Here is a 26508-nt window from a genome sequence, read left to right as displayed (position 1 = left end):
ATGCACCATAACCAAATGTGATTTAACCCATGTATACAAGATTGGGTCAACATTCAAAAATCAATTAATTCATCAAGTTAACAAGCTAAACAAGAAAAATGACATGATCCTATCAACAGATGCTGGGTGGAGGTGGGGGTGGAAGCACGTAATAAATTCCAACACTCATTCATCCAGAAACTGTAAAGGGGTAGACATGTGCCTCGCAACTGAAATGCTGCTTTGGGTGCCTGCATCCCAAGTCAGAATTTCTTGGTTTGAGTCTTGGCCCCACTCCACATTCCAGCTTTCTACTAAGGAGAGCCTGGGGAAGCAGCAGGTGATGGTTCAAGGAGTTGGGTTACTGCCATCCACATGGGAGACCTAAATTGAGTGCATGGCTCCCAGCTTTGAACTACTTCAGGCCTGCAAGTTGCAAGGGCTTGGGGAGTGAACCAGTGAATGGGAGTTCTCTGTCTCTCAAATTTTTAAATAATAGGGGCTGGCACTGTGGCATAGCAGAATAAGCCACTGCCTGTAGTGCTGGCATCCCAAATGGGCACAAATTCGAGTCCCAGCTGCTCCACTTCCCATCCAGCTCCCTGTTAATGCACCTGGGAAAGCAGCAGAGGATGGCCCAAGTGCTTGGGCTCCTGTACCCATGTAGGAGACCAGATAAAGCTCCTGGCTCCTGGCTCTGGCCTGGCCCAGCCCTAGCTATTGCGACCATTTGGGGAGAAAACCAGTGGATTAAAGTGCTGTCTTTCCTTCTCTGTAATTCTACCTTTCAAATACATACGTAAATCTTAAAGAAAAAAAAGATTATGATAGTCTTAAATGGTAGTATCCAGTTTAGGATTCTATAGATTTTTAAATATACAAAAAAGAGATTACTGAAGACTGCAAGTTGGGATGGATTCTCAGATGGCCAATAGAGGCGTCCAAAGCTTATCTCTTCCTCCACAAAGAACCAAAGCAACAGTGGATAGCTGCATTTCCAGAAGAGCAATAAAGGGAGAACGCTGGAAAACAGCAAAGAAGAGACGGGAACTCTGGAAGCCACAGAGGCCTGGGATGGTAGAATAGGGACAGGAACAAAGCACACTGGCAGTGCAACCCTGGCTTGTTAACTGGAGGGACACCACACTGCAGGGGAAAGGGTGAATGGGAGAGTACCACCAGGTCCCATTGCTGCAGACGCCACCAACCCCAGCTATGGGAGAGTTCCCCAATCATCACAGGCTTGCAGCCCACCAAGGGGAGTTACCTGCAGCCCACACAGCAGCTGTGCTTCAGAGAAGCACACACACTGCCTCCCCAGCAATTCCCAGAGCACAAGCTGCTGCAGGTCAACACCATCTTGAGAACAGAGCCTGTGTCAGAATTCATACTGCCTTAGGGACCAGAAGTCCCTGCATAACCTCATCCCTGCCCCCACCCCCATCCTTAGACATTCTACCTCATGAGTACAGGGAGCTGTAGCCTCGTGAACCTGACAAGACCTATCAGTGCAACTGACCACAGCACCCAAAACCTGCATAGTGGCCAGTACAAGAGGGACTTGGTGGTTCAGCTCTGTAAAAGCAGGGGGTGTCACTCCCAGGATCTGAGAGGTGGCCCCTGAGAGCTGCCCCCTCCGTGGCCAGCTGCCTCCTCCCCATTCCTTGCTGCTGCTTCCTCTGATTGGGTACCTATCAGCTCACTTTACCATTGGGCCTAAGGGTGCACACTCCACACAGGCTGCCACTGCAGAAGGTGCATGAACCACACTCCTGGCACTGCCAAGGCTGCTGCTGAGGGGGGCTTCAGCCAACAGCAGAGCTTGTCCCAGAGATGCAAAGGAAAGATCCACTGCACTCCATGCTCCTAGAGCCACCAATTCCATTGCTGGAGTAACCACATGGTGGTGGCAATAGGGTGGTGCTGCACCTTCCTGAGTCACAAGAGTGCCCCATCCCTGCACATCCCCTGGAAACTAATGGGTTTTCCAAGTCCACTGCCCCATGCACTGTGTCCAAAGCCATTGATTACAGGTTAAAAAAAAAAAAGCTATATGGAGACCATACTATGGCACTTAGCCAGAACCAAAACCAACATAGCCTACCAAACCAACACCCTAAAACAGATCTTCAGCAGAAAGCCATTTACTACAAAAGCCATCTTTAAAAAATTATAGTCAACTGATCCAACAGATGCTCAAATATCAATGTAGGGATATAAGAAGTATGGAAATGCAAGGTAGGACCTGGTGTTGTGGTTTAGCAGATTATGCGACCACTTGGGACACAGCTTCCCATATGGGAGTGCTGGTTAGAATTCTAATTACTTTGCTCCTGATCCAACTACCTGGTAATGCATTCTGAGAAATGCCTGGGCTCCTGCCACCCATGTGAGAGACCTGAATTGAGTTCTGGGCTCCTGGCTTCAGTCTGGCCTAGTGCTGGATATTGCTACCATTTGGGGACTGAACCAGTAGATGGAAAAAATGCCTTTCTGTGTCTCTGCCTTTAAAGTAGAATGAAGGAGGGAGAGAGGAGAAAGGGAGAAACTGCAAGGTAAACAATGCTTCCAAAAGAACACAATTCTAACAACAGACTACAATCAACACGATGTTGATAAAATGCCTTAATCATGAATTCAAAAGAAAGATCCCAGGGAAACTCACTGAGATATAAAATAAGACAAATAATCCAATGAAATGAAGAAAACTTATGATACAAAGGAAAAATTCAGCCAAGACAGATTATAAAAATGAACCAAAGAGAAACTTCTAAAATGAAGCATTCAAAAAGCCAAACAAAAATTACAGTTGAGGGGTAGGCATCTGCTGCAGCAACTAAGATCCTGCATTCCATAGTGGAGTGCCCGGGTTCTGTCTCAGCTTTATTTTTTTTGCCAGGCAGAGTTAGACAGTGAGAGAGAGAGACACACAGAGAGTTACAGACAGTGAGAGAGAGACGTAGAGAAAAGTCTTCCTTCTGTTGGTTCACGCCCCTAATGGCCGCCACGGCCAGCATAGTGGCTGATCTGAAGCCAGGAGCTGGGTACCTCCTCCCAGTCTCCCATGCGGGTGCAGGACCTAAGCACTTGGGCCATCCTCCACTGCACTCCTGGGACACAGCAGAGAGCTGAACTGGAAGAGGAGCAACCAGGATTAGTACCCGGCATCCCAACCGGGACTAGAACCCGGGGTGCTGGTGTTGCAGGTGGAGGATTAGCCAAGTGTCAGCTCTACTTTCAATTCCAGCTTCTTGCTAATGTACATTCTGGGAGGCAGCAGGTGGTATCTCAAGTACATGAGTCCCCACCATCCCTGTGAGAAACCCAGATTGAGTTCTAGCCTCCTGGTTTCTCCCTGGCTCAGCCCCAGCTGTTGCAAACATTTGGGGAGAGAACCAGTGGATGTTTTTCAAATAAGATAAAGTGTAAAAATAAAAATTAAAAAAAAAAGAAAAAGAAAAAGAAGAGTGTCTCAACAACAGAGTAGAGCAAGCGAAGAAAAACAATTCTGAATTGAGGAGTGGTCTTTTGAAATATCTCAATTACACAAAAAGAAAGAAAAAGAGGAAAGAACAAAAACAGCCTCCAAGACTTGTGGTGCACCATTAAATGAAAAAAAAAAAAGAAAAAAAAAAAAAAAACTTGAATTGGGGCCTGCACTGTGGCGTAGTGGGCTAGGGCCTCCACCCACAGTACTGGCATCCCATATGGGTGCTGGTTTATGCCCAGCTGCTCCTCTTCCAATCCAGCTCTCTGCTATGGCCTGAGAAAGCAGAAGATTGGGGCCGGCGCCGTGGCTCACTTGGTTAATCCTCTACCTGCAGCGTCAGCATCCCATATGGGCACCAGGTTCTAGTCCCGGTTGCTCCTCTTCCAGTCCAGCTCTCTGCTGTGGCCCGGGAGAGCAGTGAAGGGTGGCCCAAGTGTTTGGGCTCCTGCACCCCATAGGAGACCAGGAAGCAGCACCTGGCTCCTGGCTTCAGATTGGTGTATCTCCGGCCGTAGCAGCCATTTGTGGGGTGAACCAATGGAAGAAAGACCTTTCTCTCTGTCTCTCTCTCTCTAACTCTACCTGTCAAATAAAAAAAGAAAGCAGTAGAAGATGGCCCAAGTGCTTGGGGCCTCTGTATCCTTGTGGGAAGAAGCTCCCGACTCCTGGCTTCAGATGGGCCCAGCTCTGGCCATTACAGCCATTTGGGGAGTGAACCAGTGGTTGGAAGACCTCTCTCTCTGTCCTTCCCTCTGTCTGTAACTCTACCTCTCAAGTAAATAAAATCTTTTAAAAACTTTTTTGAATTGTAGAGGTTTCAGAAACCAGTGGGAAGGGAAAAGACACCAAAAATCTATTCAATGGAAGAATTGATGAAAACATCCCTAATCTTGTGAAAGATATGGATGTGATGTCCAGGTCCAGAATGTCAAAAGGTCCTCAAACATATCTGACGAAAAGAGATTCTTAAAATGCGAATTACAGTCAACCTGTAAAAAGCCCAGGACAAAGAATTCTGAAGACAGCAAGAGAAAAGCACCAAATAACACTCAAAGGAACCCCGAATAGACCAAAAGCAAACTTCTCAGCAGAAACCTAATACATCATAAGGAAATGGAATGACATACTCAAAATCCTGAAAGTGTATACCTAACAAAGCTATCCTTCAGAAATGAAGAAGAAATAAAGACAGGCAAAAACTGAGGGAATTTATCCACCACCTGATCAGCCTTACAAGAAATGTTTAAAGGAGCTTTGCATCCAGAATTGAAAGGATAGCTACCATAACAAAAATACACAAAGGATAGGCTCAACTGGTAAAGCAGGACTGCAAATGAAAAAGAAAAAAAATCAAACCCTACACTATGATAGAAAACCACCAAACCACAAAAATAAACAAACAAAAGAATAAGCCATATAAGCAAAAAATTAACAAAATGGCAGGAATAAATTCTCATTAACAGCCATCATGAATGCTAACAGACTGAACTCCTCAACCAAAAGGTAAAATAGAGTGGCTGAGTGGATTAAGAAGAAAAAGATCCAATCATATATTGCCTATAAGGAACTCACTTCCCCAGTAAAGACACACAGAGGCTACAAGTAAAGGGCTAGAAAAAGATATTCCATCAAGGGGTTGGCATTGTGGTACAGTAGGTTAAGCCATGGCCTGCAGCACTGGCAACCCAAGTAAAGCACCAGTTAGAGTCCTGGCTGATCCATTTCCGATGCACCTACCTGCTAATTTGCCTGGTAAAGCAACACAAGATAGCCAAGTGTTTGTGCTCTTGCTACCCACACAGGAAACTGGATGGAGTTCCTGGCTTCGGCCTGGCCTATGTAGCTATTAGGGGAGTAAATCCGGGGACATAAGACCTCTCTGTGTCTCTCTGCTTTTCAAATAAATAAAAACATCTTGAAACAAGAAAAGAAACTGAAACATCTCTACAATAAAACACCAAGAAAATAAATCATAAAAAAACATATACAAAAAATGAAGACATTAGCTCATGCTAATGGATTCGAAGAGTATTGTTAAAATATTCATACTATTCAATGTGATTCACAGATTTAATACAATCCTCATTAAAATATCAATTGCATTCTTCACAGAATTAGAAAAAAAGAACCACAAAATTTAGATGGAACCATAAGATACAGAATAGTCGAGCTATCCTGATGAAAAAACCAAAACCAAAAAATAAAACCCATTACTGGAGATATTATAATATCTGTCTTTTGAACATACTACAAAGCTATCATAATCAAAATGGCATGGTACAAAATGGCATAAAAACAGGTACATACCCAGATCTGCAGAACAGAAAATCCACAGAAATTAATCTACATATTTACAACCAATGACTTTTTAAAAAAATGTTTATATTTTTATATTTGAAAGAAGAGAGTGAGGGAAAGGGAAATAAATACTTGGGTTCCTGCCATCACTTGGGAGACTAGGATGCAGTTCCTGATTCCCAGCTTCTACCTGGCCTAGCTAGGCTGTTGCAGGCACTTGGGAAGCAAGCCAGCAAATCAAAGTTATTTCTGTGTCTTCCTCTCTCAAGTAAACAAATAATTTTAAAAGGGGGGAGGCAGCACTGTGGCACAGTAGGTTAACACCCTGGCCTGAAGCGCTGGCATCCCACATGGGCACTGGTTTGAGACCTCGCTGCTCCACTTCCGATCCAGCTCTCTGCTATGGCCTAGGAAAGCAGTAGAAGATGGCCCAAGTGCTTGGGCCCCTAAACCCACTTGGGAGACCAAGAAGAAGCTCCTGGCTCCTGGCTTTGGATTGGTGCAGCTGTGGCCGTTGCAGCCATTTGGGGAGTGAACCAGTGGATGGAAGACCTCTCTCTCTCTCCCTCTCTCTCTCTCTCTGCCTCTCTCTGTGTAACTCTTTCAAATAAATAAATAAATATTTTTTAAAAGGGGGGGGGGGAATGATTGGAAAAGACATTTTTCAAAAGAATATATACAAATGGCTAGCAAGTACATGAAAAAGTGCTCAACATCAGAGAAATGCAAGTGAAAACCACAATAAGGAACATCTTATCCCAGTTATCACAGCTATTATCAAATAGACAAAAAATAACAAATAGTGGAAATGCAAGGAAAGGGAAACTCTTACACACTGTTGGTAGGAAAGTAAATTAGTAGCCATTATGGAAAACAGTATAGATTCCCTCAAAACTGAAAACAGAATTACTATATGATCCAGCAATCCCACTACTGGGTATATATCCAAACATCAAAAGATACCAACATGCCCAAGTTTACTGCAGCACTACTCACAACTGCCAAGATATGGAATCAATAAACATGTCCAGCAATGGATAAATGGACTTCAAAAACATGGTTTATATACATAATGGAATAATACTCAGCAATAAGAAAGGATGAAATCCTGTGCAGCTAGGTTGGTAGAACTGGAGGACATTTTTAAATTTTTTTTTATTTGACAGGTATAGACAGTGAGAGAGAGGGACAGAGAGAAAGGTCCTCCTTCTGTTGGTTCATCCCCCAAATGACTGCTACATCCAGCACTGCACCAATCCAAAGGCAGGAGCCAGGTGCTTCTCCTGGTCTCCCATAGGGTGCAGGGCCCAAGCACTTGGGCCACCCTCCACTGCCCTCCCGGGCCACAGCAGAGAGCTAGACTGGAAGAGGAGCAGCCGGGACTAGAACCAGCGCCCATATGGGATGCCGACGCCAGCCCCGGGAAGACATTATTTTAAGTGAAGTAAGTCAGGCACAGAAAGACAAATACCACATGTTTTTGCTTATTTGTGGAAATTGACCACATACTCAAAAGACTAAAGAATAAAATAGAGGTCAGGAAAAGCAAGGGGAGAGAGAATGAACTGTGGGCAATGGGAACCAAAACACAGAAGGGGAGTAGCTCTTTTTTAAAAAATTCTTTTGTTTCTATTTATTTATTTTAAAGATTTATTTATTTATTTGAAAGTCAGAGTTACACAGAGAGGCGGAGAGAGAGAAGTCTTGCATCGGCTGGTTCACTCCCCAGATGGCCACAACAGCCGGAGCTGTGCTGATCCAAAGCCAGGAGAGCCAGGAGCCTCTTCTGGGTCTCCCACACAGATCAAGAGGCCCAAGGGCTTGGGCCATCTTCTACTGCTTTCTCAGGCCATAGCAGAGAGCTGGATTGGAAGTGGAGCAGCTGGGTCTCGAACCGGCGCCCATATGGGATGCCAGCGCTTCAGGCCAGGGTGTTAACACGCTGCGCCACAGCACCGGCACCCCCCCACACACACACACACTTTTTTTAAAGATTTATTTATTTATTTAAAAGGCAGAGTTACAGAGAGGCGGGGGAGGGGGGGGGATTGGTCTTCCATCTGCTGGTCCACTACTCAGAAGGCGACAACAGCTAGAGCTATGCTAATCCGAAGCCAGGGGCTTCTTTTGGGTCTCCCACATGGATGCAGGGGCCCAAAGACTTGGGCCATCTTCTGCTGCTTTCCCAGACTATAGCAGAGAGCTGGATCTGAAATGGAGCAGCCGGGACCTGAACCGGAGCCCATATGGGATGCCAGCACTGCAGGTGGTGGCTTTACCTGCTAAGCCACAGTGCCGGCCCTGAGGGAGTAGTTCTAATGGTACATAGCACAACAGGGGAACAACAGTCTACAATAACTAATTATACATTTCAAAATAGCTAGAAGAGTTTGAAGGTACCAATACATGGATATGATAATATTTGAGGATATATGAATGCTACTGACCCTGATTTAACCATTACACACTGTATACTCGTATAAATTACAACACTATAACCCATAAGTACAAATTTTATAAGCCAATTATTAAGGATAGATAAAAATTTTAGAATACTATTTGGAAAACTAGTCTTGAGAGCTTAAAAACAGGTGGTCTGGAAATAACAATAAATGCCAATAAAATAACAGCTACCACCACTGCATCACTTAATATGAATCCACAGATGCTTTTTATCAAGCCTCTCATTTAATCATCAGCATAATTGATGCAGAAATTATACTTCCCATTTGTTTTTAAAAAAATACAGGTTTGAGAATCACTTTGTTCTAACGTATCAAAGATTTTTTTTCCTTAGCACTAAATCTGCTCACTGAAGATGGATTCCAAAATCTCTCATCTCAGAACTTTGTATACTTGTTGTACTCTGTACCCAGGAAATGCTTTCCCTTATATATTCTTCTGCCTTGCTTCTTTGCATTTTCAGGTTCATTTTCAAATATCCTCTCTTCAGCATGGTTTTTCCTGATCACTCTCCAAAACAGCACCTACATTCACACTTCTTTACCTCCTTATTCTGCCCTATTTTTCTATACAGTACTTACTACTACCAAACATATACACATGTGTATATAATTATGTATAAAACATATTAGTCTATTTATCGTATCCTTTCCACTGGAGCAGACTTTGGTTGTTCACTATTAGAAGAGAAAGATCTGCCATCCATTGGTTCACTTCTCAAATAGATGCAATGGTCAGGATGAGGCCAAACTGAAGCCAGGAGCCTACAACTCCATGTGGATCTCCATGTGGGTGGCAGGTGCCCAAGTATATAGGCCATCTACTGCTACTTTCCCAGGCACATTAGCAGGGAGCTAGATCAGAAATGGAGCAGCCAGGATTCAAACCAGTGTTCTGATATGCAATCCCTCGTTGCAAGTAGTGGCTTAACGCACAGCACCATAATGCTGGCCCCAAAACAGGTGAATTTTATGATGCTTAAGTTATACTTCAAAAAAGCTTTAAAAAATGAAGAAAATTTCAAAATTGTAATGGTAAAGGCTCACTGCAAAGGATTTGTATCCTACAAATTCCATTTTCCTTCATACCTCATGCGCTTGACAGCACCTCTGTGCAAATAAAACTAGTTTAAAGCAATGGTTGAGGTCTCTATGTTTTTCAAGTGCTATTTGATAGTGTACAAAAAGAATCTGAAATGGTATTAAAAAGTTGAAAATAGCAATTGTAGAAATTAAGATAATCTCTTCAATAAAAAATAAAAGAAATAAGGTTCTAGAAGAATAAAAGCACAGGCTAAGCAACTGAGAAGGGACCAACATATTAACTTTACTTATAAACTATTGCAAATATTTCATATAGTCCACATTTCCTTCAATAAAGATAACACAGGGAGCCTTTGTTGTGGCACAGCAGGTTAAGCCACTATTTGGGACACCCACATCCAATATAAGAATGCTGGTTCAAGTAGCTACTCTGCTTCCAATCTAGAATTACTAGATTGTGTCTGGGTAGCAATAGATAATGCCCTCCGCTAATGCGTCTGGGAAACAATGGATAATGGCTCAAGCACTCCTATGTGGGAGACACCCAGAGTTCCTAGCTTCTAGTATTGGCCTGGCCCAGCCCCAGCTGTTGCAGCCATTTGGGGAGTGAACTAGTGGGTGGAAGATTTCTATCCGCCTTTCAAATAAATATATCTAAAAAAGTAAAAACTAAAAAATAAATAAAAGGCAACACAGTGATTGTTATGAGCATTTTCTTCAGAATGTAGAGAAACAGTGGCATGTAGAACTGGAGGAATGAATTCTCTTTACTTTCCTACCAGAAAGATGAAAAGGGACTTATTCATATAATCTATTACCAGAGGCTGCCAAATGAAGAAATTAAATAGCTCCAAGTGTTCAAATACTTCCCCTTCCTAAAGGTCTTCCTTTTGCCGTTGGTTCACCCTCCAATGGCTGCTGCGGCCAGCGCACTGTGGCCAGCGCACCACGCTGATCCGAAGGCAGGAGCCAGGTGCTTCTCCTGGTCTCCCACGGGGTGCAGGGCCCAAGCACTTGGGCCATCCTCCACTGCCCTCCCGGGCCACAGCAGAGAGCTGGACTGGAAGAGGGGCAACCGGGACAGAATCTGGCACCCCGACCGGGACTAGAACCTGGTGTACCGGCGCCACAAGGCAGAGGATTAGCCTGTTGAGCCACAGCGCAGGCCTCCCCTTCCTATTTGTAAGAGAAATTCATCATGAAGGAATGAAACATGTCTGAACTGTTTATCTATAAAATCTCAAGTTACAGCTCTAGATCAAGTTAACTTAGGCTTTCTTTTTACATTATTATTCATATACCACAGACTATTGGTTATTTACATTATATTTAACTCTGATTTTACTAGGTAATTTCCTAGGAAAAACTTCATTTTCCTGATAAAGTGTGGTTATGTACAATGAAACATTCTCCTGCAGTCATCACCACAGAGTCACTCTCAGTATTTCAAAGGGTATCTGTGGTTATCTACCAAGAGTCTGGAGGAAGAAAACAGTTCATAATCACTATCTTCTAACAATAAAATACACAAGTAACAAAGGAGTTTTAAAATGTAAAGCTTCAGCCTCTTTTTAGAAAAGGCAGAGAGATCAAGTAACACAGTCTACTATATTCTACAATAGCTGTTTTCATTCCCTGAATCCAATCCATTTTCAACCACAGTAAATATTTTCAATCCCGAATTACCAAACTTTAAAAAGCCTATTCTAGGAGCTGGTACTGTGGCGCAGCAGGTTAAAGCCCTGGCCTGAAGCGCCAGCATCCCATACGGGCACCGGTTCTAGTCCCAGCTGTTCCTCTTCCTGTCCAGCTCTCTGCTATGGCCTGGAAAAGCAGTAGAAGATGGCCCAAGTCCTTGGGCCCCTGCACCCATGTGGGAGACCCAGAGGAGGCTCCTGGCTCCTGGCTTTGGATAGGCACAGCTCCGGCCGTTGCGGCTATCTGGGGAGTGAACCAGCAGATGGAAGACCTCTCTCTCTGTCTCTACCTCTCTCTGTAACTCTTTCAAGTAAATAAATCTTAAAAAAAAAAAAAAAAAGCCTATTCCAGTCAAATAAGATGACAGTACCAATTTCTGAGGTGATGACAATAGACAGATAAACATAAGCTACACGCAACTTCCCAACCTTCCCTCATTTTATATGTGTCATTTTCTCTCAGGCAGATCAGATCTATAGGGCTTAAAGAAAAATCATAGGTTTCCCCACGAGGCAGATGTCACCCCAAAAAATTATTTTTTCTCCAAGAATTTCAATGAAGGGGAGAGAAAAGAGAAGGCAGAGATATTTTTCTGGGACAATCTTAAGGGCCTAGAGATACTGATTTTCTCCTGCCTAAATAGCTGTCAGGCTCTCAATAATTGTTATGGTATGTTAGTGTTTATGTTGAAATGAAATCTGTAGCATTTTTGTTTAAAATGGAATCTGTATTGAATTGAAATCAAAGGTGATAAAAATGGAATTGAGAAAGCCAATACTGACTTCGAATGGGATCAGTACTTACAATGGAATAGTTAAAAAACTTTTTCTAACAAGTAAATAAATAAAAGGATTTTGACATTTTTCCTGGGAATTCTTGGGAACTTCCATGTATCCCAATAATGCTTGCTATCAGATAAAAGCCAAATAGTCAATGTCCCTTTTAACTCCATTAAGCAACAGCAGAATGGCACGAGTCAGCTGTGCAACAGATGGAGCCAGGAATTCTTTTGCACTACAGCGTAACCAAGAATGAGGAAGATTCTCATCCATAGGTTTAAATATAGTGCTGAAAACACTAATTTTCAAAGAACATTTTGTGAAATGGAAAGATTCAAAAAAGCTCTATCAAATTAATGGAAATTACTTATTACTGGTGGGAATGATGGGTGTTGTTTTCCCTCATTCACATATTTCTCTATTTTTACAGTGAACATGAATTACTTTTATAACCTGAAGAAATATTTAACTTTATGTTACTGCTTACAAAAAGTGACTGCATTGTCTGACTCCCCTACAGCAAACAAGCAGAACAGGTACAAATGGCAATACATAAAGGTAATGTTTCATAATAATCTATTTTAACTTTCCAAAATTAGGATAACTTCATCTAATCTTCTCAGTTCTTACCTTGAACTTTATTTAAACCTTGCTCCACACTTTTTTTTTTTAATCTTTGCTTTCTTTCTTCCTTTAAACTGATTCCTCCCCTTCTGCTTTCAAACATGCTCAGGTTTCCCCTATCAACTTCCATATTCTTTGTTTCCCTTTCCTGCCAAATTTCTACAATGAGTGCCTTTTAGCTCGTTAACTTTATAATCTTGTTTTTATTCTACTCGCTCATCTGAAAAATTGCATCTTCAATGTCACCAGGAGCTATATGGAAGCCTTTATGGACCTCATGATGCTCATCCAGGTCAGCCAAGCCAACTCTAAAGACTTTGCTCATTCTTCATCACTATTTAGCTCTTTCATCACGTCACAGCCCATCCCTGATCCTTTCTGTTCACAAGAAGGCATGGCTGTCCTGACACGCCTTGTTCCCTTACCATTCTTCAAGTTCCTTTTCTTTCAGCAACTCTTCTTTCACTAGACTAACATTAGGGAAGTAAGTGTTCACAGCCTGAGCTATCTATGTCTCTAGACTCCCTCAATTTCTTTGTAGTTGGCTTCCTGGTCTGCATTGTTAGGTCCAAATCAACATACCTAAAACAAGTATCTTCAATTGCTTCAACATCAAACCAACTAGCTGCCCTTCCTAGTAACACAATTGGAATCAGTGGCATCAAATTTCTCTCAGAATATAAATTTGGGAGTTGACTCCTCTCCTTAGTTCCAATAAATCACTAAGTTTCCTTGATACTTCCTTCAAAATATTCTAACCTTCTCTTTTTCAGTGTCATAAACAAAACCCCATCACTTCAAGCCTAAACTACTGTAAGAATCATTTGAACTGATAAAGGATTAATATCTAAAATCTATAAAGAGTTCAAGAAATTCAACAACAACAAAACAAACAATCCAGTTAAGAAATGGGCAAAAGCGGGCATAGCTTTGGCACAGCGGGTAAGGCCGCTGCCTGCACTGCTGGCATCCCATATGGGCACTGGTTCAAGACCTGGCCACTCCACTTCCAATCCAGCTCTCTGATATGGTCTGGGAAAGCAGCAGAAGGTGGCCCAAGTGCTTGGGCCTCTGCATCCATGTGGGAGACCTGGAAGATGCTCCTGGCTCCTGGCTTTGGATCAGTGCAGCTCTGGCTGTTGTGGCCATCTGGGGAGTGAACCAGTGGATGGGAGACCCCCCTCTCTCTGTCTCTCTCTCTGTCTCTCTCTCTCTGCTTCTGTGTAACCCTGCCTTTCAAATAAAATAAATAAATCTTTAAAAAAAAAAATAGGCAAAGGCCTTGAACAGGCATTTTTCAAGACAGGAAATTCAAATGTCCAACAGATACATGACAAAATGTTCAGGATCACTAGCCATCAGTGAAATGCAAATCAAAACCACAATGAGATTTCACCTTACCCCAGTCAGAAGGGCTCTTAAACATCAATCAACAAACAACAAATGCTTGCAAGGATGTGGGGAAAAATATACCCTAGTCTACTGTTGGTGGAATGTAAACTGGACTAGCCACTGTGGAAGACAGTATGGAGATACTTCAGAAATCTGAATACAGTCCTACCATATGACCCAGCTATCTTACTCCTGGGAATTTACCCAAATGAAAATAAATCAGCGTAAGAGTGATCTGTACCCCCATGTTTATTACAGCTGAATTCAAAATAGCTAAGATATGAAATCAACACAGATGTCCATCAACTGGTGACTGGAAAAAAATTATGGTACTTATAAAGTATGGAATACTGGCTGGCGCCGTGGCTCAACAGGCTAATCCTCCGCCTTGCGGCGCAAGCACACTGGGTTCTAGTCCCGGTTGGGGCGCCGGATTCTATCCCGGATGCCCCTCTTCCAGGCCAGCTCTCTGCTATGGCCCGGGAAGGCAGTGGAGGATGGCCCAAGTCTTTGGGCCCTGCACCCGCATGGGAGACCAAGAGAAGCACCTGGCTCCTGGCTTCGGATCAGCACAATGCGCCGGCCGCAGCAGCCATTGGAGAGTGAACCAACGGCAAAAAGGAAGACCTTTCTCTCTGTCTCTCTCTATCCACTCTGCCTGTTAAAAAAAAAATATATATATATGGAATACTACAACAGTGGTAGAAAAAAAAACAAACCATGAAATCCTGTTGTTTGCAACAAAATGGATGCAACTGGAAACCACTATACTTAGTGAAATAAGCCAGTCCCCAAAAGACAAATATTGTATATTCTCCTTGATCTCTGGTAACTAACAGAGTACCTAAAAGGTAATCTATAGGAGTGACATTGACACTTTGACATACTAAGATTTTTATCAGCCTTGTCTCAACTGCTAAGTAACAGTTTTGGTTTTTTTTTTCCCTTCATACTAGTTGCTGAACTCTTTACTTAGTGTAGGGTTAATCTTATGAGTATATAGTTAATTGAAAATAGATCTTTGTAAAAAATAAGAATGAGAATAAGGGAGGGAGGAGGAAGAAGGGTGTGAGCACAGGTGGGAGGGAGGATAGGGTAGAAAGTATCACTATGTTCCTCAATCTGTATATAAGAAATATATGAAATTTGCATATCTCAAATATGATTTTTTTTTAAAAAGCAATTTGATTTTTCTGCCACCAGTCTTCTCCTGGTACCTAAAAATGATCACATATACCATCTGCCTGCAGCATTCATGGAAAAACTACTAGCACAGAACTTCAAGTTATTTTTAAAGAATCCACATAGATTTTAATAGGTGCTATACTCTGTTCAAGTCTAGAGTTTAAACTATTAGAAATTACATATATATATTCAAAAGCTCTGAGAAACTTACATGATTACATTTAACTCTGATCTGCAAATTTAGCCACCATCCTTTGTTTATTTTTACAGATACATATAAAACCTGAAAGATGCAGATGTTCGCAAAATACAGTTTTCTGAACTGATTTACTAAACCAAAACTAAACTATTTATCTAAATATCAAAGGTCTTCATAATTGGGTACCTTATTGGAGATGAATAAATTTTATAATTAAGAGGGAAGAAACACAAAACTATTTTCCAGCTATTTTGTTACATGGGGTGTGAGGAGGGGCATACTACAATGGTGTTAAATAAAATAAGTCTGTATCAAAAGTGTACCACATGCCAGACATGGGCACAGTATATTACACCTTTCCATAGATGAGGACACTATAATACAGAAAGATAATTTGCCTAAGATCAAACAACAAAATGGTACGAATAAGGACTACAAACCCAGCATTCTATCCCATTTGACTACTTTTTTCTTTTTATATTTATTTATTTATTTATTTGAAAGGCAGAGTCAGAGATAGAAAGGGAGAGACAGAGACGTTCCAACTACTGGTTCACCCCTTTTCAGTTAAAATGTTTTCTCTCCTCAGCACTGTGGTGTAGTAGCCTAAGCCTCCACCATATGGGCTCTGGTGCATGTTCTGACTGCTCTTCTTCCAATCTAGTTCTCTGCTGTGGCCTGGGAAAGCAGCAGAGGATGGCCCAGATGCTTGGGCTCCTGCACCCACAGGGGGACTGGGAAGAAGCTCCTGGGTCAGGGGACAGTGCTGTGGTGTAGTAGGTTAAGTTTCTGCTGGTGGTGCCAGCATCCAATATGACTGCTAGTTCATGTTCTGGCTGCTTCTTTTCAGATCCAGCTTTCTGCTAAAGGCCTGAGAAAGCAGAAGAAGATGGCCCAAGTTCTTGGGCCCCTGCACCCATGTGGGAGACCCAGAAGTCGTTCATGGCTCCTGATTTTGGATTGGCCCAGCTCTGGCCATTGCTGCCATTTGGGGAGTGAATCAGCAGATGGAAGACCTTTCTCTCTGTCTCTCCCTCCCTTTCTCTGTAACTCTCTCGCAAATAAATATATAAAACTTTTTTTTTAAAGCCTATGTTATCCTTTATATATATATATATATATATATATATATATATGTACACGCACACATTTTTTAAAAGCCTACATGCTATACAACGTCATTTTTATGACATTATAAAAACAGCTGAAATACAGACAAGGAAAGAAAAAGATCAGTGGATATTAGAATAAGGGAAAAGGGAGGAAATTTACTACAAAGGGGTAAAAGGAAACTTTTTGGAGACAGACATGTTCTATATCTTGATCTCCATGGTCATTATATAACTGTGTACATGTCAAAAGTCACTGAAATGATACCTCAATAATCTCATTTCAAAGAAACTGGGGCACAGAGCAAATGTCAACCACAGCTTTTCACATTTGCCTGATAGCTGAAAATATGGCTCCCCTGGGAACACAATCTTTTTTTTTTTTTTTTCTTTTCTTTTCTTTCTCCAGGAGACTAGTTCATCCTTCTGTCCTGGAGGCTCCATCAGCATTCCTCAAAGCATCTGGAAAATAAATTTTTTCAACGGGTAATTATCAAAGCCGGCCCTACTCGTTTTTTGGTTGTTCCATTCAGCAGTGTGGGCCAGGTCTGGAGATGCACTGAGTGCCTTCTGTATACAATGGCGTGGGGTAAGTGCTTTCACTTGAAGGTCAGAGGGAGTTAAAAATTTAATCCACTAAGGCCTCCAGGCTCTACCTGCCACTTTTAGTTCTCTGGAAAGCTTCCTGCTCACTATGCAATACGTATTACAAGTTACTACTTGGTAAAAATAATTAAAGATTCACCCAACCTAAAGGCTGACGTAGCCAAAAGGTCAAAGAGATCCATGTTCAAATTAGCTTTCTCACTTACCTAACTATGTAACTTTGGAAACAAGTTTCAGTGTCTCAATCTATAAAAGATGTTTGTGTATTTAACCTGTTCCACTCAAAAAAAAATGAGAAAGCCTACAGTAAATAAAATTGGACTTATTTTTAAAGATTTATTTATTAATTTGAAGTGAAGAGTTACAGAGAGGCAGAGAAAGAGCTGGTTCACTCCCTAAATGGCCACAGCAGGGGCCCAAGGACTTGGGCCATCTTCTACTGCTTTCCCAGGCCATAGCAAAGAGCTGTATCAGAAGTGGAACAGCTGGGACTCAAACCTGTGCCTATATGGGATGCCAACACGACAGGTGGCAGCTTTACCCACTATGCCACAGCGCTGGCCCCAGGACCTTTTTTTTTTTTTTTTTTTTTTTTAAAGAGACAAGAAAATAGGTTAAAAGGAAAGGGGAAACAAAAAAGTTAACTTAAGAGGATATTCTGAGTGTTAAAGTTGATTTGAATGTAATAGGCAGTTTAGTGAGCACTACTATTGAAAAGCTGCATAGAGATCAAGGGATTCAGTTCATGAGAAGATGGCAAAAACTTCAGAAACTAGTCACAGTACAGCTTTTATAAAAGGAAACAGAGGGAAAAGCATAGCGACTCCTAAGATCACTGTAAGCATCCCTAAACACTTACCAGGTCTCCTTTTCTAGGCTTTTACTATTCATACTTCCTGCCTCTCCTAATGTTTCATTTTTATTAAAACAAAATGTTTTTCCTGAAATGCCTCTTTTCTCTCCTTTCCAATCCACCACAAGCCTCTCACCAAGAATGGGTTCAAGTCTTCCTCTCCCATTTTTTTAAAAAAAAAATTATTTGAAAGGCAAAATTACAGAGATGGAGGGAGGGAGAGAGAGGAGAATGGGAAGGGGAGAGAGAGCAGAGAGAGAGAGAGAAAATAAATGAATCAATCTTCCATCTACTGATTCACTCCTCAAATCCCAAAATGGCCACAACAGCTGGGGTTGGGCCAGGTGGAAGCCAGGAACCAGGAGCTCCATTCATGGGTGGCAGTGACCCAAGCATTTGGGCCATCTTCCACAGCTTTCCCAGAAGCATTAGCAAAGAGCTGAATTAGAAATGGAGCAGCCAGGATTCAAACCAGCACTCACAAGGGATGCTGGCACTGCAGGCAGTAGCTTAACCTGCTATTCCACAATGCCAGTTTCTCTGAAACATTTCTCGATTCTTATCTTCACTGATCCCTTCATCACCTTTGAAAAAATTTATTATTTTATGTGAAGGGTAGGGAGACAGAGAGCTCTCCCATCTGCAACTTCACTCCTAAAATATCTGTCAAAAGCCAGAGGTGGGCCAGGCCAAAGTCACGTGAGGGTAGCAAGAATCCAAGTACTTGTGCCATTAACTACTGCCTTCCAGGTGCATTAACAGGAAATTGGATCAGAAGCATGGAGTAGGGCCGGCGCCGCGGCTCAACTGGCTAATCCTCCGCCTTGCAGCACCGGCACACCAGGTTCTAGTCCCGGTCAGGGCTCCGGATTCTGTCCCGGTTGCCCCTCTTCCAGGCCAGCGGTCTGCTATGGCCTGGGAGTGCAGTGGAGGATGGGCCAAGTGCTTGGGCCCTGCACCCGCATGGGAGACCAGGAGAAGCACTTGGCTCCCAGCTTTGGATCGGCGCAATGCACCGGCCGCAGCGCGCCAGCTGCAGTGGCCATTGGAGAGAACCAACGGCAAAAAGGAAGACCTTTCTCTCTCTCTCTCTCTCTCTCTCATTGTCCACTCTGCCTGCCAAAAAAAAAAAAAAAAAAAAAAAAAAAAGCATGGAGTAGGCAAGACATGAATTGACACTCCAATATGGGATGTGGGCAAGCTTGATGCAGCATAATGCCTGCTCCCACACTCCTATTTTAAATGGTTATATTTACTAAATTGGAAACTAAGTAAACTTGGCCAATATGACAGAGATGGACAGATGTATTTTACTAACATTTTTCGAATTCAGATGCCTACCGGTAATTGCCTACCGGTAATTCAGATGCCTACCGGTGGAGAATGAACACAGAAATTTCTATATTATAAATTTTTCACAGTTGAAAATTTGACAGATGATAAACAGTATGTTTTAGTTTTAAAACAATTCATGTGAAGTTGTATTTTTCTTATATGATTTAACTGTAAAAATTACTCAGTAGGATATAACAAGAAAATACAACTTCTGGAGTCAGACTTCTGGGTTTGAGTCTGGTTTTAAACATTTACTAGTTATGTGACCTTAGACATGTTATTTAACTTCCTATTTTCATAGCAGTGCTATGAGGATTAAATGTCTGGCACACAATAATTTATTTTTTATTATTTCTATATAGCATTTTTTAGTTATTAGTCATACATACATATCACTATCCAGTCAAGTTGCTTTTGGTATAAGAAACATGAGCAATGGTATTAGAAAATATTAATACCAGTTCCTAGATTCATTCTATGTATGTGCACAGGTTCTTAAAAAAAAAAAAAAGACAAAAAGAGATACCCCCAAAAATGCCTGCAACAGCCAGGGCTGGGCCAGGCCAAAGCCAGAAGCCTGTAATTCCATCTGGGTCTCCATGTGGGGGGCAGGGATCCAGCTACTTAAGCCATCACCTGCAGCTTTCCAGGGGTATACATTAGCACCAGAACCTGAACCTGAATCCAGGCAATCTTCTCACATGGGATGTGGGCATCCAAAGCATCATTTTAATCACTGGGCCAAATACCCACCCCATAAGAGTTCTTTCTAAAGGAAGGTATTACAGGGGCCAGTGCTGTGGCGAAGTAGGCTAAGCCTCTGCCTGCAGCACCAGCATCCCATATGGGTGCCGGTTTGTGTCCTGGCTGCTCCTCCTCCAACAAACTCCCTGCTCATGGCCCGAGAAAGCAGTGGAAGTTGGTCCAAGTGCTTGGGCCCCTGCACCTACATGGGAAACTCAGAATTAGCTCCTGGCTTCGGATTGGCTCAGCTCCAGCCACTGTGCCCATCTGGGGAGTGAACCAGTAGATGGAAGACATTTCTCTCTGTCTCTCCCTCTCTAACTCTACCTCTCAAATAAATTAAAAAAAAAAAAAAAAAAAACTTAAAGAATATTACAGTTCTCCTCCGCCTTGCGGCGCCGGCACACCGGGTTCTAGTCCCGGTCAGGGCACCAATCCTGTCCCGGTTGCCCCTCTTCCAGGCCAGCTCTCTGCTGTGGCCCGGGAGTGCAGTGGAGGATGGCCCAAGTCCTTGGGCCCTGCACCCGCATGGGAGACCAGGAGAAGCACCTGGCTCCTGCCATCGGAACAGCGTGGTGCGCCGGCCGCAGCGCGCCTACCGCGGCGGCCATTGGAGGGTGAACCAACGGCAAAAAGGAAGACCTTTCTCTCTGTCTCCCTCTACTGTCCACTCTGCCTGTCAAAAATTAAAAAAAAAAAAAGAATATTACAGTTCATTTTTTTCTGTTTATTTTCCTATAGTATTAATTTTCTTTGGTTTATTTTTGCTGCATCAATTATCCACAGTAAAAAGTCACATTTCAAATAAAAATATGTTTCTTAACAAGAGAACAAAAGCTTCTTAAGCCTTGAAACATACAAATTCCTGTTATATAAAGTAACACAAAATAATTGAAAATTATACCACTTAATGACCTGAACCACTTAAAGAGAAGACTTCTTCGTGTCATTCACAGCTAAATTACAGTAATGAGTAGCTTCCTACCTCATTCCTGATCATACCCTTAAACTTTCCAAACTTTCCTACTGTGAAATCCTCTACTGTCATTCCAAGACTTATAGTGGAAGAAGCAGAGAAATAAGCAGTTATAATACAGTATGTTAAGTACGGTGACATCCCTGAAGATTTATCTAACTGCTTAGGGGAAAAATTATTCTTTCAGTTATAATATGAAATAGAAGACAGCAGCTTAGGCAAAGCTATTTAGAGTCATTTCACAGAGAGTAACAGTTAGGACCCACCCAGTGATTCTCACTAAATGTTAATCAATGTATAAAATGAATCTTCATAACTGCTACAAGAATATTTAAAAAAAATACATTCAGCTGAACAGATTAGGACTTAGTATAAAGCTGACAGAACTTACCTGACAAGAACTAAAAAACAAAAACAAAACACAGTTTAAGGTCAAGCCATATTCCAAGAAAGATGACATGATGCTCTGACATTCCTTCCTATGCACATCTGGTCAAGAGTGCCAGGGGTAGGAGGGTTGAGGGGACGGGGAGGAGGCTCACAACAGCAATGAATGCTTGTACTCAAAAAGTATTTAATCATGTTTTTTATAAATTATTTGAGACAGTAACACACTGTACAGCAAGGACAGATTCAGTTGATTTATTTATTTTTGTATAGAGACTTTTAATCCCTACTACAGTCTTACAGGATTGAAGCTCAACATTTTGAAAGATGTGTCAATCAGGGCATGGGTTGGGGAGGGGAGGTGAATAATCAAAGAACAAACAGAGAGACAAATACAGAGTGCCTTCATGCACTGTCTAGCAGAAATGGTGCTCCATCAGGTTACCCAGATTGTCTGGTACACTTGGTAAATTTTCTCCTATCAAGGAAATGGTATCAAGTTACTAGATTTTTTTTTTTTTTTGACAGGCAGAGTGGACAGTGAGAGAGAGACAGAGAGAAAGGTCTTCCTTTTTGCCCTTGGTTCACCCTCCAATGGCCGTCGCGGTAGGCACGCTGCGGCCGGCGCACCGCGCTGATCCGATGGCAGGAGCCAGGTGCTTCTCTTGGTCTCCCATGGGGTGCAGGGCCCAAGCACTTGGGCCATCCTCCACTGCACTCCCTGGCCACAGCAGAGAGCTGGCCTGGAAGAGGGGCAACCGGGATAGAATCCAGTGCCCCGACCGGGACTAGAACCCGGTGTGCCGGCGCCGCAAGGCAGAGGATTAGCCTAGTGAGCCGCGGCGCCGGCTAAGTTACTAGATTTTACGAAGCTACTAGAGCCAGACTCCATTACATGTTCAAATCATGAAACTAAGTCTCCTTATCCTGATACCACATTTAGAAAAACTCAAAATACCTAGCACAGACCAGCGCCACAGCTCACTAGGCTAATTCTCTGCCTGTGGCGCTGGCACCCCGGGTTCTAGTCCCAGTCGGGGCGCCGGATTCTGTCCTGGTTGCTCCTATTCCAGTCCAGCTCTCTGCTGTGACCCGGGAAGGCAGTGGAGGATGGCCCAAGTGCTTGGGCCCTGCACCCACATGGGAGACCAGGAGAAGCACCTGGCTCCTGGCTTCGGATTGGCCGCGTTGCGCCGGCCGCGGCGGCCATTGGAGGGTGAACCAACAGTAAAAGAAGACCTTTCTCTATGTCTCTCTGTCCACTCTGCCTGTCAAAAAAAAAAAACCTAGCACATGGAATTCCAATGGTTTAATATTTGCAGAATGATGACCCATGGTGTGATGATTCACCACACTGCCCCTGAGGGCTGACTTGAGAAATGTCTAATTCAGGAAGGCATCAAACATGAAATAAAGATAGGTTTGTGGAGATTAAGTGGGTATAATAAATGACATCATTTCAATCAATTTAGATCAAACAGAATCCTAACTCTTATGAATGAATCATCCTGAAATAAAAATTACAAAATAGATTGACAAGCAGGAACTAGTACCACTTTTTCAGTTTTAACAATCAAATCTACTATATCCATTAAGGTGCTCATAATGGGAAAATGAAATTAGGAAAATTCTGTGAACTAGGTGGCCATTTATCATTATCTTCATTAGTAGTTTTGGACTACAGAACTTGGTTTTTACATGACCTACACCTTACACTGAAAAAGGGGGGTGGGGGTGGGAGGCTTGATAGGTAAGATATTGAGCACGTTGCCATTTAGGAAAAAAAAAAGTGAATAATTACTTATATTAAGTATCTTTGGAAGGCTACACAAGAAACTGGACAAAGGTTACCTAGGAAGATGGCTAGGGGATGAGGTAAGAATGTTATTTTTCCTATTTGGGCCTTTTAAATTTGTTACCAAGTTTTCTATTTTAAGTACATTAAAATGTATTAATAATATGTCTTGTTAAGTAGCTATATAAACAACTGAATCTTCAGGAGACTTAGAGGTTTTTTTTATGCCTTCAGCATGTTTTGGTGAATTTGCCCATCTCTCTCAGTTAGAATATTACAGTATTTCTCTGGAAATACAGGGAAAAATAATCCTTTCCAATTATCTCCTTGAACTCAAAAAAATATCTATACATATATAAAATAGTGTCACATTAAGCATTCTTTTCGACCCACTGTTTAACTACTAAAAGTGTTTCTAATGTTTTCAGGACACTCTATATGTATGGCTATATCAATAAAATAGTATTCAACACTCAAAAAGAAAAGTTGATAAAACTAATTTTAAAACATTATCTTCATGATTTGAAACTTGCCACTTCATAAACCTTGTCATAAAGTATCTAATTTCTGTAGCAATGGAAGTCAAAAGTTGAAACATGCCCTAAAACCTTGGAAAACAATATGGGGTAAGCATTTGGCACAGCAGTTAAGATGTTGCTTGGGACTTCCATATCCCATATTGCAGTGCCTGAGTTCAAGTTTCAGCTTTGCTTCTGAGTCCAGCTTCTTGCTAATGCACACACTGGGAGGCAGCAGGTGATAGCTCAAGTAGTTAGGTCCCCACCAGGTGCGGGAGACACAGATTGAGTTCCAGGCTCCCAGCTTCTGCCTGGACCAATCTCAGCTGTTGCTAGCATTTGGGAAGCAAACTAGCAAATGGAAGCTCTGTCTCTTTCTTAGCCTTTCAAATAAAAAATAAGACTTTTTTTTTTTTTTAAAGTACAGACTGGGGCTGGCGTTGGGCATAGTGGGTAAGGCTGCTGAATGTGACAATGGCATTCCCTATGAGTGCTGGTTTGTGTCCTGGCTGCTCTGCTTCTGGTTCAGCTCCCTGCTGGTAGCCTAGGAAAAGCCGCGGAAGATGGTCCAAGTGTTCACATGGAAGACCCAGATGAAATTCCTGGCTCCTGGCTTTGGCCTGGCCAACACCAGGCCATTGTGGCCATCTCTCTCTCCTTTCATCTCTGTGGTTTTGACTATCAAGTGAATAAATCAATCTTTAAAGGGGGGAGCAGCACAGATCATTTTGAAAATTAAACTAAGAAATCAATGGAAGATGCTGTTGCATTCAACATGTAAGGATTACAGTACATATAAGAGGTTGGCAAATGCTCCCTTACTCTTAGGGAACACTTCCTTCTCCAGCAATGTAATCATACACAGGTATGACTCCTAGTTCCAAATTTAACTATAATCAAAATTAAAATATTAATCTTGATTTAAAAATTTTTACCTTAACCTATGGACGTATATGTACAACTGCCTAATACTCAAAACCACATCGACATCTAAGAGTTGGCATTCTTTGGTATTTGAGCTGGCATTGTAGTGTAGTGAGTAAAGTTGACTGCAATGCCAACAACCCATATGGGTGCTGGTTCCTGTCCTGGCTGCTCCACTTCTGATCCAGCTCTCTGCTAATGACCCGGGACAAGCAGCAGGGGCTGGCCCAAATGCTTGGGCCCTCGCCACTAGCATGGGAGAACCAGATGAAGTTCCTGACTGTTGCACTGCATGGGGAGTGAACCAGCAGATGGGAGACTCCTCCCTGTTTCTTCCTCTCTCTGCATAACTCTTTAAAATAATAAATACATAAATCCTTTCTAAAAAGTCATTATTCTTGACTCTTAACATAATGAAAACAGAATTCTTAATATGCACCCTCTCAAATCTGCTTATCCCCATTATCTCCAACTCAGCTAACAAAGTAATCAGCCTCTCAGTTTCTCAAGCCCAAAACAAAGGACTCAATCTTGATTTCTCTCTCTTTTTTTTTTTGACAGGCAGAGTGGACAGTGAGAGAGAGAGACAGAGAGAAAGGTCTTCCTCTTCCCTTGGTTCACCCCCCAGTGGCCACTGCGGCCAGCGCTGCGGCCGGCGCACCGTACTGATCCGAAGCCAGGAGTCAGGTGCTTCTCCTGGTCTCCCATGCAGGTGCAGGGCCCAAGCACTTGGGCCTTCCCGGGTCACAGCAGAGAGCTGGACTGAAAGAGGAGCAATCAGGACTAGAACCCGGCACCCATATGGGATGCTGGCGGCGGAGGATTAACCAAGTGAGCCACGGCGCTGGCCCCCCTTGATTTCTCTTTCCATCAATTCCCTACAGGCAATCCATTCCCTCTGCCTTTAAAATATACTCTCAAATTGTTCATTTTTCTTCATTTCCATTAACAACAACCTAGGTGAAACCACCAACCACCTTGGACAATAGTATCAGCTTCCAAAATGCTCTAGCCACTGGTATTCAGTCCTTAAACAACCCACTTATTCTCCCATGTGGGTGGAGAGACCCAAGTACTTAAGCTATCTCTTGCCTCCCAGAGGGCACATCAGCAGGAAGCTGGTGTAGAGAATTGGACTCAAACCCAAGCACCCTGGTTTGGGATGTGGGCATCCCAAGTGACATCTTAATGGCTATGCCAAATGACTGCCCCATTTAGGAATTTTATGATGAAAAACTATTCTTGATTATTCATATGGTAGTTGTAGAACTAGGATAACTAGAAGAAAATGGTCAAGACTGCCAAATTTTCATCAATACATGATTTTTTTCTACAACATACTATCAACAATGTTATTAAGTGGTATAGAGAATGGGGAGGGCATAGGCTTTTGTAAGTAAAAGGCACAATAAAAAACGCATTAAAGTAAAACAGAGTAATGGATAGAACTTGGCCAATGGCAGGGACAGTAAGGCAGCAATTGCTTAATAGTTCTGAAAGGCAGCAAAGTGAACAATGGATGCTTTACTGCCACGAGGAGGAATTTTTATACCATCGGAGTGAGGTTACACTCCAACTGGTTTGTGTTCTGAGTTCTCTGAAGTTACTCAAGAGTATCTGTGCACAAGTTAGCCTTGCTCGGGCAAGAATCCATTACTTGTGTTATAGGCTAATTTAAGCCTTGGAGAAACAAAGATCCTGTCCTCCTGAAGCTTATATTCTAATGCATTTAAATCCTATTTAACACACATAAACAAACTGTGTGCCTTTCCTCCCCCCCAAAAATCTTATTTATACTATTATATAGCTTTTAAAAATGTTTCTATACACTGGAGGTCAATCCAAACATCTATAACCAACTCATATTCAACAAAGGACCTAAAACCAACCCCTGGAACAAGGACAGCCTCTTCAACAAATGGTGCTGGGAAAACTGGATGTCCACATGTCGAAGTATGAAGCAAGACCACTACCTTACACCTTATACAAAAATCCACTCAACATGGATCAAAGAACTAGAGATGCACCATGACACCATGAAACTAATTGAGAGCATAGGGGAAACCCTTCAACATATTGGAACAGGCGAAGAATTCCTGGAGAAGACCCCA

The 26508-nt window shown here is 42.4% G+C and overlaps 1 protein-coding gene and 1 non-coding gene across 2 annotated transcripts in view; both read right to left on the bottom strand.

Moving 5' to 3' along the window:
- The window catches only part of KATNBL1 (katanin regulatory subunit B1 like 1), a 56511-nt gene that overhangs the window by 19305 nt on the left and 10698 nt on the right, over window positions 1–26508 (bottom strand). The window lies entirely within an intron of this gene.
- Window positions 11903–12041, bottom strand: LOC133770822 (small nucleolar RNA SNORA46). Its single transcript, XR_009867504.1, has one exon. It is a non-coding gene; the product is annotated as a small nucleolar RNA SNORA46 (small nucleolar RNA).

Source organism: Lepus europaeus, chromosome 11 (genome assembly GCF_033115175.1).
Source record: "Lepus europaeus isolate LE1 chromosome 11, mLepTim1.pri, whole genome shotgun sequence".
NCBI classification, from domain to species: Eukaryota; Metazoa; Chordata; class Mammalia; order Lagomorpha; family Leporidae; genus Lepus; species Lepus europaeus.
The sequence above is the reverse complement of the archived record's forward strand: the minus strand, read 5'-3'. Positions and strand labels throughout refer to the sequence as shown.